The sequence below is a fragment of the Peromyscus eremicus genome, unplaced genomic scaffold (genome assembly GCF_949786415.1).
Source record: "Peromyscus eremicus unplaced genomic scaffold, PerEre_H2_v1 PerEre#2#chrX_unloc_1, whole genome shotgun sequence".
NCBI lineage: Eukaryota > Metazoa > Chordata > Mammalia > Rodentia > Cricetidae > Peromyscus > Peromyscus eremicus.
Genome location: NW_026734288.1, coordinates 2,993,034 through 3,008,917, shown reverse-complemented (window position 1 = coordinate 3,008,917; position 15,884 = coordinate 2,993,034). Strand labels below are relative to the sequence as shown.

The 15,884-nt window shown below is 38.2% G+C and overlaps 1 pseudogene; it reads left to right on the top strand.

Moving 5' to 3' along the window:
* Window positions 1-8,259: 8,259 nt before the first annotated feature.
* LOC131900982 (vomeronasal type-2 receptor 116-like) overlaps window positions 8,260-15,884 on the top strand; it is a 37,034-nt pseudogene continuing 29,409 nt past the window's right edge.

The window sequence follows — 15,884 nt, the reverse complement described above, 5'->3', positions numbered from 1 at the left end:
AAACATGCCTTTTCATTTAATCAGCTATAACATGCCAAAAGGGAACCTCCCCAAAGTTAGTCTTGGGTAAAGGTTCTTGTTTTTGTCTTTTAGCAGAATAAAAGATAAGGAATATGAAGAAAACTGGACAAATGAGACAACTGAAGAAAAAGCACAAATCATCTGTCTCAAGAAAAAAAGTAAAATGGTCTATTGGTATACCATCTATAAAATTTCATTAAGTCTTCCTATATATTTGTTTCTGCTCTTCTTTAAAGACATTTAACACTATTGGTCTTCTTGTAGTCCCAGTTCAATTAAAAATTAAAGCTGACTTTGGAGCTGGAGAGTGTCTCTCTCCTTCTTTAAACGCAAGCACATTGTTAAAATGAAAATGCAAACTCCCTGTATCATGCCAGAAGAAAGAGTCATAATCTGATATGTGATAGGCGAAAACAAACAAACAAAAAATAATTAAGGAACTACTCAATAACTACTAATCTCAATTTTTGATTCCATTTTGTATCTTTAAACTTTTCTTAAAGTATGAATTTTATACCAAAATTTATAAAATTCATATAAATTTTAAGCTTTTGTTATGATATTAATGATCATATATAGTACTAACTAATTCTAGAAAAAAGACTTCAATTAGCTGCCTACACATGACTTTGTGTGCGAGTCTTTTTCAGTTTTCTGTAGGAAATCATGGCCAGGCCTAACATCAAGTTTGAAGTCTCGAGGAAGAAAATGGGGCACCACAACAACAACAATTCCCTGTGGACAACAATAATACCACTGAGCTGTCAAACATAATTTACAGATCAGCTTTGGACTACAAATTGTTGAGAGCAATTTTGAGATGGCTAGCTGAGATGATCCAGTTTCAAAGACTACTTGAGTAAGGACTTGAGATAAGCCCTGAACTTTGGCATTGTGCTCAGACAGGACAACAAAGAATATACCTAACTTTTCTAGAATTTGACAATTAATCCAAAATTTTTCTTTTCAGAATAAAGATACCTTCACCCATATCCAGCAGGAAGCAATTTTAAGAATACCATTCACAAAGAGGCAGTGTGGGGCAGGTGGTTTTTTGGTCTTTTAATGGGTTTTGGGTCTGGGATAATTTTCATTGTTTAGGAGGGTTGGTTATAAGTTGTTAAGGGTTAGGAAAAGGGCTAAGCAAATGAGATTAGATTTAAGGTTCCTGTTTTAAAAAAGGATATATGGAAATTATAGAATAAAGGTAGATTATTGAATCTACTCAGAAAAAAAAGAGAATATATAGATATGACAGATAAAAAGATAGATTATTGAATATACTTTTAAAAGACAATTACTAATTTTAAATACTTTACATTAGATTGGATTTTTGTATATTGTATACAAATTATATATATTGAGATTGATATTGTTAGAAAATGCTATATGCGTATTTCTAATTTTGTTCAAGATATTGTACTTATACTGTTCATTTAACAATGCAATGCATTTTGCTGATCCTTGAATGTTATTATTACCAACTATTAGGATATAAAGAAATGAAAGTTAGTGGTTAGACATTACAATCAAAATTGTAGTCTTATTAGGTATGTTTTCAAGATAGTGCAGATATATTTTAGATAGACAGGTCATCTTCAAACCCTTCAGAGGTCCACAGAATATGGCATTTAAAATTTTTTAATAACTTAGAATTTTTTTTCTTTTTTATTACTATGAGACATGTTAGCTCCTGGCAGTACCAATCTACTTCAGGGAAAATATGGTCATTGAAGAAACTGCATGTGGAATTAGCTTTAATTGTGGCAAAAGTTAGCCACTGGACAACAATGTATCCTCTAATCAACTGCTGACAAACATGACAAAATAGACAGACAGGACATGAAACTAAGGACTACCGATTCTTGCCAAGACAAGTGTGGTTGTGGCTTTATCAACAGGCATCCTCTGAGGCCAGAACAATATGGCACCATCCCTGAAGTGGCCTTTGCAATCTGGAAAAAGTATAGTGCCCTTTTCTTAGAAAGCAGCTGAACAGACAGTGGACTGATGGCTTCTGGTGTGCAGTAGAAAAAACCCAAAACAATTATTCTTGAAAGAGTAACTAAGCTGATGGAGTCTAACTTCTCAATGGTAGGCTGGCATTTAATAAAAGAGATGAAGCCACTCACAAGCCAAAATGAATGGACAACTGAATTAAAAAAATCAACATTTTCCAGAATTTAAAATCCTGAATCATGACAGGATACTGGTGGAATTCAGGTGTTTCTGGTACATGGAGTCCTCTCACCAATGTGAGTTTGAACTGTAGGCCTTTTGTGTATCCTACTTCACAAATGAGTCTGTCAGATACGCCAAGCCTATAGATTGAAGATGATGCCCCAATGTTGCAGAGAAAACTCGGGTGACTGTCAGGCAGCTGGCTGTTTCCATTAACTCACATTTTTTTGGAAGCTGCTTGTGTGCACTTCCTGTTTTACTAGGCAATATTATTTCCTTCTTGGGTCTGAGGGAGTTGAAGGTTAGATATTTATAGTTAAAGATTAGGTAGTTATAGTTACAGTCTTCCTTGTTAAGAATTTCAGAAAAGAAACTCACTAAAGAGGTGTAAGTGTGTAAATTTGAAAGACATTATAAGATAGTTCTCTGTTATTAATACAAGATAGGATAGAAAGGAAATTAGGTCCATGTTGAACTTACAAAAATAGGATAGATAATGGAATATTTTCTCTGAGTCTGTCAAATGCAAATTGACTATGCATTGTTGAGGTATTTATTGCCTATATATATTGTATGTAGTTATTGTACTTACTGTATAGAGTTTTTCTTCTATTAGTTATAACTTTTCTCTCTTTTTTTATTAGATTAATAGGGAGAAATGTGGTGATATTTTAATTGTGCTGAAATGAGATTTTATTTGTATGTTAATAAATAAAGCTGCCTGGAGATCAGAGGTCAAAGCAACCTATAAGCAGAGTCAGGAAGTGGTATTACATGCCCTTAATCCAATCGCATGGCAGGCAGACTTTGGGTGTGGTCAAGGGCACAGTCAAGCATGGTGACAGGAGCTTTTAATCCTAGTACCAACCACAGAGACCTGGACATCTGTATAGACAGGCAGTGATGAAGAAGTCATGTGGCTGGGCTTAGAGCCGATGAGAAGGTAGAACAGAAAGGCAACAAAAACACAAGTCAGGTAGGAAGAGATCTCTCTCTCTGGGGAAGCTACTGCTGGTGGTAAGCTAGTTAGTCATGGCTCTTGCTCTGATCTCTTTGGCTACTAACTCTGTATTTGGCTCTGTGTTTCTTATTAGTAAGACTGTTTAGAAATCCATCTACATCCACACACCCATGGAAACATGATTTTTGATAAAGAAGCCAGATATGCACAATAGAAAAAAAGAGATCATCTTCAACAAGTGGTGTTTTTCCAACTCAATAACTGATGGTAGAAGGCAAATAGATTAATACTGTTCACCTTGCACAAAACTTAACTTTCAATAGAATAAGGATCTCAATTTAAGACCAGTTGGATTGAATATGATAAAAAAGGAAAGTGGAGGAGAGTCCTGATCACTTTAGAATGGGAACAGACTTTGTGAACATGAAACTTAACTACCATGAATACATGGGGCTTCATTAAACTGAAAAGGCTTCTGCTTTTCAACAGATAACATCCTTAACACAGAGAAGTGGGCTACACAATGGGAAAATATGTTTACCAAATACATATCTGATAGAGTCAATCAATATGTAAAGAACTAAAAAAAACCTAGATATCAAGACAACAAATAATCCAAGTAAAATGTGGTATGGAACTAAACGGTATATTATCAAAGGAAGAAACACACATAGATGAGACACATTTAAAAATGGTTCAGCGTCCTTAGTCATCAGGGAAATACAAATAAAAATGATACTTAGATTTCTTCTGACACCCATCAGAAGGGCCAATAATCGATAAAACAAATGACATCTCATGCTCCCAAGAATTTAGAAAAAGGGGAATGCCCGTCCATGGATGTTGAGACTAAAAGTATTTACTGCTACTATGGAAATCCATGTCTTTATTAGAACCATAGAAATGGACTAGAACATGCGTCATAGGTATTTTTTACTTTATTACTGTGTCCTCTAAGAGTGAACTACCACAAAATTACTCCTGTTCCTAATTGCTCTTTGAGAGTCATACCAACTTCTGTTCTTTGTGTGATGTAATGCAATGTGTGTGGGCAAAATGCATTGGGAATAAAATTTCCTAAAGTGGAAGCTCTAATGCTTTTTGAAAAATTAAACTACCCCTTCTCAAATGGAATAGTTGTGGGCATCTGAAATTATAACTGAATGACCATTAAATCAAAATAAATACAAAAGCTACTTTATGTACATATATCCATCTACATTAGGACCCACTTTAACACATACACACACACACACACACACACACACACACACACACACACACTCACTGATTCACTCACATAGGAACACCATTCAAAGCAGATTTGGGGACAAATCATAGAGAACCAGAGCTTATATTCAACATTTTATGCATGCAAATTTTTTTCTTTACAATTTGAATGGCACAAAATACTTTGTATTTATAAAATCATTATAAAAAAATAATACGTTTCCAATAAACATAAAATAACCAGATGAAAATTAGTGCTTACTCACTGGAGGCAAACCAAATATAGTGCTATTCCAAATCAAGACTGTCCATAGTACACAGGGATAAGTGTCATCAAATGAATACAACACTGTTAGTTTTAAATTGGGGGATATGAATATATAAAGAAAAGTCAAATTTCTATAGAAATATTTAGAAATTGACCTTGAACAATCCAGAAAGTCAGTTATCCAATACAAAACAGTGGCACACGGACATGTGCATCTGAAAGAATTAAGGATAGGGAAGTCAGTAACTTTGCCTTCTGTTGTATGACAAGTGGCATCACCCTGTGATAACAAATTTTCTTCCACAACTCTTCCTGTTTCTGTTGTTTAAAGTTTCTTGTCAGAGATTTTTCTAATGTCCACCTCACCCTAATTCTACATAAAATTATTCATAGAAAACCTACCTTATTTAAAAAAGACACAAATCATGCTTGCAGTGTTAAATGTCAATGTACTGTTTCACAGGGATTTGAAAGTCACAAGGTCACTGTCAAATTACAGCACATCATCAATGACAGCACCTTAACATATATCCTGCCAACCACCAGCCAGGGATCCTGCTGGTAACCTGAGTGATGGTGACAACTTCCTCTCCATTCCCCCATTGAGTTAAACTCAATAGATCCTGACAAAGTTGTCTTTGTAACAGCTATGGGTAGATTCACAATGGAAAATTAAGTCAGAATAGAATGCTTTAAAAAAGCACAAAGAAAACAGTCTTTAAAACTCACTAGACAATAAGAAAAATGTATCCTGATTGAATTAACATTGTAATTGAGGTCCGTGTATACATTTGCTTGAAACATTTTAGATAAAAGGATTAAAATAGCTTTCTTCACTATCAAACAAAAGAGGAGAAATTTTCAAAGAATTCCTGAGAAAATAGAGGGAAGAATATTATTAATGCTTTGTGTTCCTGGGACAATAGGCAATTTAAAGGAGTCATGGTAGACAGAGGTTTAAATTTCAAATGGATACAGGACATTACAGTGGGGAATAATGTTGGTCACATGATATGCAGTCAGGAAGCAGAAAATTAATGCTGTTGTTCAGCCAACATTATTCTATTTATGCTGTTAGGGTCCCAAGCCTGTAGGGAGCCATACCTACCCACAACTTTCTCTGAGTCCCTGAAGGGAAGACTAAGAGAACATTAATTCTGTGTCTTTGCCCAGGAGGAAACAAAGCAAAGCCATTCTGGGGCTGGAGCCAGTGCACCCAAGGAGTCAAAGTCCAGCTTCTGGAGAGCCAACATCTCTATGTGTACAGCAAAATGTTTGTCAGTACCAAGGCCACTGTGTGCTCAGTCTGTAATTATCTGTAATTATCATTAGACATCATGTGTTCCCCTTGTGCAGCATTGTTCAGTTGCTCCCATTGACATCATGCCATTGTGTGACAGTTTCTACTGACTCTGTCCCATTTGAAGAAAGCCTTTGTGATGCTATCCTTCATAATAATCTTGCTTGGCATTAGGAATAGAGTACGCAAGACCTCCTGAGACAACAGGTTCTATTATCTTTATCTCTGATTCTCTGAACCTTTGTTCTCAGGATGCTGTCATTGAAGAATGACTTTGTCATCCAGGAACAGTGCCAGCCCCATATTTGGATGACTCATCTTTCCCAGTAAGATCCTTGATTGCAATGCTCATCCCTTCAAGAACTAGAATGATAGTTCTATATACCTGTCACACATTCCCCATAAAACTTGAACAATTAAACATCAAGACAGAATAATGAAGTACATGTTCAATCCTTGTGCTTCAAAAGAAGATGAGGCTTTATCTCTCATTCTTTGGGGAAAATGCAAATATGGTTTCTGACCTACAGGTCTGAAATAACTCGGATATTATGTGAATCTTGTTCTTATGTATGCACTCAGGCAGTAGCACCCTGGATGGCTGTCCATGGCCAAGAAGTGTGTTTCAGAGCTGCTGCATGGGACGCTGCAGTCACAAAGTCTCTGCATGGTCAGGAAGCCATGAAGAGATGGCCTCTAGATGTGGAAAATGTCTGATTCCTATTCATTTCACCTGGAATTCATGTCCATAACACATGGAGAAAGAAAAATCTCAAACATCCAAATGCTCAGTCCACTCAAGTCTGAACAGAAGATACTAGAAATAATACATTATTCAAACAATTTATGAAAAGAGATCATAATTATACTGATGGAGAAAGAACATGTCAAATCCACATGAGATTCCATCCTCACCCATTGAAGAAGCAAACATTTCAAAAATAACTTCGACAGTGTAGGTGAGGATGCAGTGGGCAAGAATCCCCTCTTTTCATGGTGGTTATGGAATCTATCTACCATGGTCACTGTGGAAATCAGTGTAAGGTTGGATCCAAAATGAGAAGTCAAACTAAGTGATCTCTCTCAACCACTTGTGGGAATGGAGTCCATATGTGTCACTTGACATCCTAAGACACATCCATATTAATTGATAAGATAATTTCAGCCAGTCAAGATATGGAAACTATATAGATAACAACATGAGAGAAATGAAAAATAGATAAGATATATTTTTGTCCATAAATCAATGTGGTGGTCCTGACTTGAAAGACTGAATACATTTTCTCTGTCACCCTTAATAACACATGAAAGAAACACTCATCCACACTTGTTCATGGAATCTCTATCAGGCAATGGATTTCCTGCATTCCAACCCAACAAAGGTTCCATTTGTATAAATAATCTTAAAAGAAAAGATGGCAGGTTGAAATTAGATGTGATACTCAGCAACAGTAATGAGTTTGGAGGAAACCACAGTGCTTGGTGGAGACACGTTTCACTACAAGACACTAAATACAGGAACTGAAGAGCAGCCAGGAGATCACATTTTAGAACTTGGTTAGATTGTGAATGTCTGCATTGGTAAGAGTGTTGGAATGACAGAGTGGGTGTTGAGTCACAATAATTCACTAATTTTCTGGTCAATACCAGGCAATCTGGCCTGATGGCAGGTTCTCCAGAGGACAGGAAACAGGTATTTTCAGGAGATTCTGCACGTGTGACTAGCATACATTTGCACACAAACTACAGCATGAACAACATTCAAGGCTGAATGTTGTATGTGGTACTGCCCTTCCCTATCACAGACAAAAAAGTACATGTCTCATGATTCAGCTCAAGCTCTGAATGACACAGGAATCTGATGACCCTTGCACCTCTCACTAATACAGAAAAGCTGAGGAAACCCACTGAAATGATCTCCAGTGGTGTTCATGCACATGGGTATTGAAACAGGACGGGAGCCCCAGCTGCTCAACAGGAGAGTGTCCCTGGGGCATTGACACTCTGGGCATGAATGACATCATGGCACCTGTGGCTGCAGACTGTGATTCTCACAACATGTTTTCCTACCAGTGTTGATGGAAAGGTGGCAGACCTCAGGTGCAGATCCTTAGGCCAGAAATTTCCAGATGCATCCATGAATCATGACACAGATGGGCATATGGGAACTGTTATCTACACACATGCTCCCCATGTGGCTAGAGGAAGGAAACAGGCACTTAGACTTAAAGGCATGTGTGATGTTGGTCTGCAGGAGAAAAGGGTTTCACCTCTGCTCAGTCTTAGATCCCGGGAGCCATGAGGAAGCTGTGTGCTCTCCTGATATCCCTCTTGCTCCTGAAGTTTTCTCTCATCTTGTACAGTTGGACAGAAACCAGCTGCTTTTGGAGACTAAAGCATGAAGAAGAGGACCATGGAGCTTTGAGGAATGACTGTGAGTTTTTACTTTACCTGTCTCCAGAACCGCCTGAGGAAGATTTGTATAATAATATGATGGATTTTATGTAAGTCATTCACTTCTTCAATTCCAGCATCAATGTCATAAGTTACAAGTTTGTGTAAGAAAACTCGGGGAGTTCTGTTCTGTGGTTCCCTCTGTCATGCTTGAACCACAGAAAATTTTCTCCTTTATTGATTACTATTTTGGTATTTTCTCATGCATTTTATTGTACTGCAGTTTTCTTAGATTAGATTCCAATGCACTAAACTGGAAGGTGAGAGAGACGGGTTTCTCTTTCTTGTCTCCTCATGGTTTTCCTGATTGTGAAAGCTGTCATGGCCCAGGGTCTCAGAATAGGACATGAAAACACAAATACAAACCACTGGCATGAGTTCTGTGTTTAGAGGCTGTGTTACAGTGTCTCTTCAAGTGTGTGCCAAGGATTCCTCCATCAGTAATTGTAACCAAACCATTCATAAAGAGGTTTCTTAATTTTGGTCTCTAACCAGAGTGCAGATGTTCACCCATAGAAATAGAAGTATGTGACTAGTATATAAGATGGCAGGTCAAATATTACATAGATATGTGTGAGTAGACACAGACATCACTTTAAAAATCATCTCTATACCAGTCCCTAATGTTCTCCAGCTGAAAATGACAATGGATAAAATAAAACCATGCGCTGTCAGATTCTATGCCAACCCAGTTTTATTTTGCTTCACTTGTGCCCAGTCACAGATTTGGGGCATGATTAATATCAGATAGGTGATCGATATTCCTTAGAATTAATTAGTAAAAGCAACATGAAAAGAATTATTGGAGAACTAAAATATTCTTACTAGAAAAGGAGATGAAATTTGTCAATGAGGTTTTCAGATCCTATGTGTTAGATGTTGAAACTGGTAGATGCAGAGCAGAGATAACAGGGACATAGTATTGAAATTCCTCATCATTGCTGCTGTATAATGTGCCTGGGCCTTTTTGATGCATGTACTGAGGTTCTTTGTGCTTTCTCATGGGAATTTTAAAGAATGTATTGCAATTGATTAGCCCTACTGTCCTGGACACACTTTCAATTCTTTTTTTTTTTTTTTGGTTTTTTTTTTTTTCGAGACAAGGTTTCTCTGTGTAGCTTTGCGCCTTTCCTGGAACTCACTTGGTAGCCCAGGCTGGCCTCGAACTCACAGAGATCCGCCTGGCTCTGCCTCCCGAGTGCTGGGATTAAAGGCGTGCGCCACCACCGCCCGGCCTGGACACACTTTCATTCTGGTGGTTGCTTTCCATTATTGTTTTTCAGTTTCAGGTCAGCAGGGTTGACATTTCTGTCACCTCCTCTTTGATATTCTACCTCGTAATGAAAATTTTTATTAATGATACTTTAATAAAGTTATTCGCATGGCTGATCCTTTCTTGCAAAATGTATTGAACCAAATTTAAACACATCACATAGCTTTTAGGGTCTTTCACATAATTTTTTACATATAAATAGCATATAACAACAAACATAGAAAACTTTTCTATCTCTACCAATGGAAACAAGACATTTGATGAACTCTTAATTATCATAGGTACTTATTGGATTCAGCATAACTTAAGATGAGGCACAAACACTCATATCAAGGAGGACAAGGCAAACTAGTAAAAGGAAAATGGTCCCAAGAAGGCAATGGTGTCAGATATACCCTGACTCCCACTGTTCAACATCCCACAAAAACTGAAAGCTAAACAATCATAACATATGCAGAGGACATAGCACAGAGCCTGCAGACTCTGATTGTCACATCAGTCTCTGTGAGCCTGTAGGAGCCTTTCTTTGTTGATTCTATGAAGTGTGTTCTCCTGGGGTCCTTGACCACTCTGGGCCTCCATCCTTCCTCCCCTTCTTTTTCAGTGTTCCCTAACTCTGCCTGTTTTTCAGGTGTGGGTCTCTGCACCTTATCCGATTAGGTGCTCAAGGTACTCTTTCTGATGATGATCAGACTACACTGTTCTATGGATATAGTGGAGTAACATTGGAAATCATTTCATTGACTTCTATCTTTCCTTCCTTCTCTCCTTCCTTTTTCTTCTTTTGTTTTTCCTTTCCTTATTTTTCTTTCTTCCTGTCAGTGATGTTTGGTTTTACTATACATTTCTGAGCCATCCAAAATGCAGTTGTCTTTCTCTACTCTCTCCCTTCCTCCATGTGTCCCACACCTGATCGCTGCTATTAACATCTCCACCCATTCCCAGTCCAAGTGCAAAAATCTATTCAATTTCAGCCCTCTGTTGATTTCCTGTCATTGACTTCTCTTCTGTGGGCTTGCCTGTTTTTTTTTTTGAGCTGTCAGATGTGCTGTGAAGTAGTTAGTGTGGTATCTAATTGTTTTCATACACACCCTTAGTGCTGGCATCACTTCATGGTGTCTCATAAGTTTTGGTATATTGTGTATTCCTTTTCCCTGAACTACAGAAAGTCTTTAATTTCTTTCTTTAGGTCTGTCTTGATCCAGTAGTCATTTAATATAGTGCTTATTACACATGAATTGTCATCTTTTGGTTGTTGTTGAAATATACTTTTATTCCATGAGGGTCAGATAACAGGGTGTTATTTCAATGTTCTTGTATTTGTTGAGACTAGCTTTGTGTCCAAGTATGTGATCACTTTTGGAAAAATTTCCATGACATGCTAAGAAGATGATATATCTTTTTCTTTTTGGGTGAAATATTTTAAGTTTCTCTTTCATAGCTTTCAGAGTACCTTCACATGCCAAAGATACGAGAATGTATGTGCAAAGGTTGTATGGAGGCAGCAGCTTAACCTCTGCATAGTCAATGAATTGTATGGATGTCATCTTCAGCAATGAGGCCTTGCTGTCCATTTGCAGGAATATATTATTATCTTGCAAAGAGTTGGTGGTGCTTGGGTTTTCCATGGTACCTCATTGACCAACAACAAAATTGTATGTAACCCAGTTCTAGTCCTGGAAGCATTATTTGGTGAGTGGGGTTGCCAGTTGGAACACCATCTCCCTCATGATTAGGAGACATCATTAGGATCATTTTCACATATTTAAGGAAATATTCACTGCACTGGATTTCCTTGTCACTCCTTAAATTCCCCTAAATGCTACATGTTTTTGCCCACATTCCCTCCCTCTACTGTTTTTCCTCCAGTTTGTAGTGGTATTTGCTTACTTTGGGCCCTAAGAAGTGCTTCTTGCCACTGTATGTGACCTCTTAAAAGGAGAGGAAAGAGTGATCATGAAGTTCTTCTCTGTTTCACCCATTTATTTTATTTTTATCCTCCTTTTAAGATGTCACATACAATGTCAAGCAGCACTGGCTTCTTTGGGCTCCATAGTCCCAGGTTATGGGCAAAGCAAATAGCCTTGTATTTCCTCCTTTTTTGTCTCAATTAGAAGGTTCTAAACCTAATGCAAACTATATACAGTAAGAATGATTATCAAATGTTATCCAGAAAATACAAAGGGTAAATCACATAAAGAAAAATGGAACTACAACTGACAAAAACAACATCAAACAAGAAACACATGCTACATGTCTAGATCATAGGTAAATGGCCAATTGTCAAGATGATTCCAATAGCTGCCCTAGCCTGAATATACTGTTTAGTATCTAAGATGTTCTTAGCTAAGATATGAGGGGATTATAACTGTAACTATCTGATCTTCAATCCCATCAAAGATCTAAGAAGGAAGATATTAGTACCTGAGAAAACACAAATTGCAAGCAAATAATTACCAAAAAAATTTGAGAATAGACAGAGACAGCTGACAATATGGACAGTCACCTAAAAATTGGGAGCATCATTGTGGCATTCATTCTGACTACAGTCTGAGAATATCTGACAGACAATTTTTAGAAGCAGGAATTTTGGAAAACCATCTTATTGTGTCTTGGCAAGGTTCAGAAGTCTCTTTTCCTTGTGTCCCACTCATCCAAAAAGGTCAGTATGCATACTGTCAGCAGTTAAGGCAAGGGCAGTCTTTACCCAGCAGGCCATTTTGTGCCAAGAAGAAGACAAACTTATAGAAGGAGTGTCTTAGAACCCCAACATTGTCTCGGGAGTAGATCAGTGCTGCCAGGAACTATTGTGCCTCTCATAAACAAAATTATAAATTATCAAAACTATTAAATGCCATAGTCTCTAGGTCTATGAAATATTTGAAGACTACTGTTGCTAGAGTTTTCCTGCCTGGCCCACAGTAAGGACAAATCTCTCTCACCCGCCAGTCCCACAGCCACTCAGACCCAACCAAGTAAACACAGAGACTTATATTGCTTATGAACTGTATGGTCATGGCAGGTTTCTTGCTAACTGTTCTTATATCTTAAATTAATCCATTTCTATAAATCTATATCTTGCCACTTGGCTCGTGGCTTACCGGCATCTTCCCGTGTGGCTTGTCATGGTGGCAGCTGGCAGTGTCTCTCCCACCTAGCTTCCTGTTCTCTCAATTCTCCTCTCTGTTAGTCCCGTCTTTACTTCCTGCCTGGCCACTGGCCAATCAGTGATTTATTTATTGACCAATCAGCAACATATTTGACGTACAGACCATCCTACAGCACTTCCCCTTTTCTTTTCTTAAAAAGGAAGGTTTTAACCTTTACACATCTCCAAAGTCAGCTTGGTATATTTGGGAATTTGGGCGTAGCTTCTCTTACTACTTCCTGCTGGAGGGGGGTGCTGTATCTTATGGGGACACAAAGAATATTTTAGGATTATGGAGTAGTCCATGAGGGTGTATCATCTGAGCCAATTGCCTTGAAATGGTTCTGGATGTTGGATCATCTGGGTCATGGTGTCATCGGAGACCTTTCAGGTGGTCTTGGCTGGTCAAACCTGATGTATCTTAGTCTGGAACAAGTCCATAGCCTCTGGCTTTCTGTGGATACAAAAGCAGAGCCTCCTTTCCAAAGCAACATATCCTTACATCCAAATTTTGAAGTCAAGGTACCTTTAAAATATCCATATTGGTTTAACTCAACAACTTTTATGATCAAATTTTTTTTTTCAGTTACGAATATCAAAGAGAACATAATCCAGATTCTCTGTGTGGTAGCCATCTTTACGTGGCTTATTTTCTTATATTAGCTTGAGCCTATTGTTTTAAACTGCAGCCTTCTAAGCCTGAAAGGGCGCTGGCGCTGTGGCTGCTGGTTCCGCCCACTTCAGCTTCCCAACATGGTGGTGGTACATTTTCTGCCAGCTCTGGGAGCCATCAACTCTCAGAAATAGTGGGTCTATGCTTCTATCAAAGCAGCGTGTAGCCCAGAAACTTCTTTTTTTTTTTTTGTACTAGCAAAGACCAAATCCACCACACAGCTTAATGTGTCACTTGCAGAGGCCTCATTCCCGCCATACTGCAGGTGGAGCACACATGCCAGGAACCCACCATAGCAGCTCAAACATGCAGGCTGCCACTAACTTGAGAGAGACAACTAGGAACTGTTTTTGGCTCTGTTTTAAAATCTTTTTTTCTCAGGTTTTAGGTGGAAACTCTTGCCAACATGTTGGGCACCATTTGTCGCTAAAGTTTTCCTGCCTGGCCCACAGTAAGGACAAATCTCTCTCACCCGCCAGTCTCACAGCCACTCAGACCCAACCAAGTAAACACAGAGACTTATATTGCTTATGAACTTTATGGCCATGGCAGGCTTCTTGCTAACTGTTCTTATATTTTAAATTAATCCATTTCTATAAATCTATACCTTGCCACTTGGCTTGTGGCTTACCGGCATCTTCCCATGCAGCTTGTCATGGAGGCGGCTGACAGTGTCTCTCCCACTCAGCTTCCTGTTCTCTCAATTCTCCTCTCTGTTAGTCCCGCCTATACTTCCTGCCTGGCCACTGGCCAATCAGTGATTTATTTATTGACCAATCAGCAACACATTTGACATACAGACCATCCCACAGCAGACTACCTGTCCATCTGACCTGATTTCCTGTAAATCTGGAAAGCTTACCTAACTTAACTATTGATATGACAAGCACGGGTGACCATTAATCTGTAAGTCTTACTTCCCTAAATAACTTAAGGACTCAAGTTTCACATAATCCATATAAGTAATCTGTAAACAGATATAGCATATATGGACAATGACCTCAAAATTGTGACAATACACAAAATATCTTAAATAGAGTTAGAAATGTACTTTTTGTGACTTCTTTATACATGCTTTTTTATTTACTTGATTTTATATAATAGTCAGTTATAGATTGTGGAAATTGTGCACAAATTATTTCCAACATTTTTTGCATGAAATATTGCCCAGGGTAAGGCAATTTAACCTTCCCTGGGGGAAGAACTTCAACCGGTATCTCTTAACTGGTTGAGAATTACTATAAGTAGGTACTGTGAAGGCAGATATTTCCCTGGCTTTTCTTGTAGAGGTAGTGTTAAAAAACAGTCTTTTAAGTCAGTAACTATAATAGGTCATCTTTTAGGTAACAGAGAAAGCAAAGGTGTTCCAGGCTGTACTGATCCCATTGACTGAAAGACATTATTGATGGTTCTCAGATCCATCAGCATTCTCCATTGAACAGATTTTTTTTAATCACAAATACAGGAGAATTTGAAGGGCTGGTAGATTCTTCAATATGCTGAGCATTTAACTGCTCCTGAACAAGCTGTTCTAAGGCTTGTAGTTCGTCCTTTGTCATCGGGCATGGTCCAACCCAGACAGGTTTACTAGCTAGCTATTTTAAAAGCAGTGCCATTGGTACCTCTGAGAGTTTAATGGTGGTTGTCCTCTGTTTGTGTACAGCCTGAATGGTTGGAAGCTATATTTATCATATATCATAATATTATTCCAAGAAACATAAATTGGTCTGTATTCCACTTCTGAGATTTGAGAAATGTTGGTCTAGGTATTCCATTGCTGAAACATATCTCTGCCCCAAAGATTCACTGCTACATTAGTCACATACATCTTCAGCCTTCCTCGTTGTCCTTCTGGCCCTATGCATTCAAAATATCTTGTGCTTTGTTTTACCTGAGATGGGGTTCCAATCCCTAGATATAGGACATATGCCTCTTGAAGCTGACAATTCGGATGCCATAATTTTGGTGTAATTATAGTGAGATCTGTGTCCACAAAGCCTTCTAGAATAATGTGATTAATTCATACTCTAAGCTTTGGTCTTTGTTCTTTATGGAGGTCTTCCAAAATATTTGTTTTATCATGTTTTTGGGAGTTTTTGGTCTATTTATCAGAGCTGTTCTGTCATCCAGTGCATTACTGTTCTTTACAATAGGCACTGGATTATTTTATTGCCCTGTGGAGGAATTTCCTCCACAATGACTGGAAATGACTGGACCACATTCAATCTAGGGGCCTGGAGGAAGCCCTCTGAGGTGTTTTCCAATGGTAATGGGTTACATGTGTATTGCTTGTTGATCTGCATTCATTGGTCCAGTGTTAGCCTTTGCCACATCTTCTGCATAATCCAGTAGGTTGTGGTCTCCTGTTTGGTTAT